General features: G+C 36.8%; 1 pseudogene; it reads right to left on the reverse strand.

Annotated features, from left to right (window-relative positions):
- Nucleotides 1-245: 245 nt before the first annotated feature.
- On the reverse strand, nt 246-858 carry LOC140712152 (large ribosomal subunit protein uL23 pseudogene; annotated as a pseudogene).
- Nucleotides 859-3,979: the final 3,121 nt, after the last annotated feature.

The following is a 3,979-nucleotide window of genomic DNA, read 5'->3' on the forward strand; positions in this document are numbered from 1 at the left end:
TAATATTTCTGGTGTAATAAAACAACTATGTCTTCAAAGTTACCACTATTGAATATGAAACAAACATAATTTCCTATTCTGCTTGAGTTCTACTCAAATAAGCTAATAGTATACTTACTAGAAATGTAAAATCTTAAAGCTTATAAATTTGATTCTAATTAAGTTGTCATTCTTATGAAAAACATTATTTCTTTTTTATGGTGAAAAGATACACATATATTTAGAGTTAGCCAGCTGAACTCGGTTTAGATGATCCCAATTTTGTTGCAACATCCAAAGGAGCATCCAACATCATAATCAGGAGACAGTCGAACATATGCCTTCTTCTCTTTATCAGGTCGAATCAGGATGTTGACTATGGCCACATCCATGTCCCAGAGCTTCTTCACAGCCTGTTTGATCTGGTGCTTGTTGGTTTTAACATCCACAATGAACACAAGCATGTTGTTTTCTTCTATCTTCTTCAAGGCCGATTCAGTGGTCAGCGGAAACTTGATGATAGCATAGTGGTCAAGCTTGTTTCTCCTGGGGGTGATCTGCTGAGGATATTTGGGCTGTCTTTGGAGTCGCAGTGTCTTGGGCCACCTCAAGGTGAGTGACATGTGGATCTTCTTTTCTGTGTGTTGCTGTGGACACCTTTCAACACTGCCTTCTTGGCCTTTAAAACTTTGGCTTTGGCTTTGGCTTTGGCTTTAGGAGGGGCAGGAACTTCCTTCTTCACTTTCGGTGCCATCTTGTGAAAAGCAAAAAACATTATTTCAAAAATAATTTGTTTACTGTAAATCTGCTTAATAGTAGTTTCCAAAATACTTTTTGGTAATTTTTAACCTTAAAGTTAAGCTAAGTAACAGATTTGCTTTAAATATCTAGACCATTTATAAATAAGATACAATACTAAGACATTAATTATTGAACATAAATCAAGTTTATATACTTTTCGCTTCTTATTTTTATAGAGAGACTAAAGATATTTTAGACCATTAATAAACATGTTTTTGTCTACCACGATGAGAAATTGTACGATGAGGAAACACATCCCTGTAGATGTTGGGAGATGGTATACTCATACATTTTCTAACGTACTATGGAATGCTAATATATGACAGTTTATAACTATTTACTTGTTAGTTTTATCTGGAAAATAAATGATTACTAAGTATTAAAATTATAATCAATATGTGTAAATAAAACTACTAGAAGCAATAGAATAACTAGAAACAACTCTATGGAAAGCATTCAAGAAAAGTAGGGCATGTTTCACAAGTAAAGTAGGATGTATTTTTTATAAGGAAAACCTTACAAAAGATACAAATAAAAAGAGATATCTAACCTTCCCTGTGTTATATTTGTATGGGTAAAATGTTATGTTTTCAGAAATTATATAAAATTCCTGGAAATTTGTCAATGTCCTCCTTATCCATGCTATGTGTCAGTATAGAGTTATGAGTCATAATTCCAATTATTATTTTAAATGTGCTGGGTGCAGTGGCTCATGCCTGTAATCCCAGCACTTAGGGAGGCCGAGGTGGGTGGATCACAAGGTCAGGAGATCAAGACCATCCTGGCTGACACAGTGAAACTCCATCTCTACTAAAAATACAAAAAAAAAAAAAAAATAGCTGGGCGTGGTGGTGGGCACCTGTAGTCACAGCTACTCGGGAGGCTAAGGGAGGAGAATGGCATGAACCTGGGAGGCGGAGCTTGCAGTGAGCCGAGATAACGCCACTGTACTCAAGCCTGGGTGACAGAGCGAGACTCTGTTTCTAAATAAATAAATGTTGTATGCCACAGAAAAAATCAAATATCCTTGTCAACTGTGGTATAATCACAGCCATTTCATACTCTTTGTCATTTAGATATTATGTCCCCCTGATGCTTTCCTGAAAGCTCCTGCGATCAGCTACAGGTCAGAATGTTCATCTCCAATACAGGACTCCCTCTGAGACTCATGGAAAAGAGTATGACAGGTTCTCTGGTTAAAGACTTCTGATGATATTGCTTAAATAACTTTAAAACCATACACTTGACTCAGTGAAGATCTCCACAAGCCTGGTGGAGAAATTGATGGGGTCATGAGACTGCTAATCCAAGATCCAGCAAGACTGGAATTGATTACATGGCACTGAATGAACTGATGAAAATTGATTATAATTTTATAGCTTTTTAGAGCTTTGCTGGTTCTTTAATGTTCTAGTTTCTGAATTTAAGAAATCTCTTTCTCTTAATCTAACTGTAACTTACAATAATTTAGTAGATTATACTTTTGTAAACAGAAATGAAGCATTTATCTTTTTTCCCTGCCTAATCTCTCCAGAATTTTGAAATTCTTACTGAATACTCTTATTTTCATGATGATATAGTTATTAGCAAAAGTCCAGTAAGAATCTGTTCACCTTATAACAGGACATAATTGGAAAATTTGGTTATATTATCAAGGTTTTTACTGGAATATCATATTTTGGAAGTGTACCTAAGATCAGTTATGACCAGCAATTTTAAGGAAGTAAGGTTGATTATTATGGAGACAATGCTTACAAAGCACTGTGAGAAATGGGAAAGTTCTTCTTCAAAGATTGTAAAAAGTCACAATTTCTTACTACAAGATTGCTATCCACTATTTTTATGTGTGTGTGTGTTCTAAATCAGTTGTCCTAGCTTGCTCCGGCATGCCTGGACAGAACTAGACAAGCCCCAGCCCATAGTATATGCCATTCCTTATTTGGAGATGCTTCCTTAACTATCCTTGGCAACTTCCTTTTCTTTCTTTGTCTGTTCCCCTTACCTAATTAAGAAAGTTTTAAACTAATAGCCAGCTCGGTAAAGTATAAAATATGAGGTCCTATTCCAGCCAATGGTAACTGGACACAGCAGTAGGGTAGACACATCAGGTTATAAGTAACTCTGTCTCCTTTGTTCGGTGTGCTCTTGTGGCTGGACAGCTATTGAGTAGCACCCTTTCTGCAGAAAGTAAAACTCGCCTTGCTAAGAGATCATTTGTTCCCATGTTAATTCTTTTTTTTTGGGGGGGGGAACACCAGAAACTTCATTCCCAACAGCACTCTGAGAAAAGTCAGCCTGATACTTACATTACAGGGTTCACAGCCTTACAGGTTAGTAAAGAAGGTTATTTCCTGGTAGGCCCAGGAATTTAGGGATATTTTGGGGGCCTCAAGAAGAGAGGAATTCACACAAAGCTATAAGGACTGCAGTTGAAATTTGATAGTGTGTTCTTAGCTTGGCTTTTAGACTGAATAAGGCCTTTAAAAGTCAAATCTGAGATTCTGTATGAAAACTTCCAGCAAAGAAACTTGAAAGTACCTATGTGGTCATCTCCTGTTCTTGTTGCACTTATGTAAATAATCAAGCAAAATCTAACAAAACTATACTTAATTTTAAAACAAGAATAGTCTTACTTTGATTATGATCAAAAATGATGGTTACTACAGAGAGAAATTTTATGTTTCAATGGAAAACTGAAACTTGGCCGGGCATGGTAGCACATGCCTGTAATTCCAGCGCTTTGGGAGGCCAGGAGTTCAAGATCAGCCTGGGCAACATGTTGAAACCCCGTCTCTACCAAAAATATAAAAATTAGATGGGCACGATGATATGTGCCTGTAGTCCCAGCTAATCAGGAGGCTGAGGAAGGAGGATCACTTGCACCAAGGAAGTAGAGGTTACAGTGAGCTGAGATTGTTGCACCTTTGCACTCCAGCCTGGGCGACAGAGCCAGACCCTGTCTCGAAAAAAGTTTTTTTTAAGGAAAGCTATAACTATTGTGGGTTATCAGATTCTAGTCTTGTTTCTTGTTTTGGGGCTATTTCTACCTCTTTGTAAACTAGATCCTGCCATCTGATGAATTTTGTCCCACAATGATACTTGTGGAATAAGAAGCTATTCCACAATTAACTATTAATTGTGAATTAACTATTGTCAGTTAATTTGAAGGTCTCCAACCCTAGAACAAAGTTAGAAGAGA

This window comes from Chlorocebus sabaeus, chromosome 8 (genome assembly GCF_047675955.1).
Source record: "Chlorocebus sabaeus isolate Y175 chromosome 8, mChlSab1.0.hap1, whole genome shotgun sequence".
Taxonomy (NCBI): domain Eukaryota; kingdom Metazoa; phylum Chordata; class Mammalia; order Primates; family Cercopithecidae; genus Chlorocebus; species Chlorocebus sabaeus.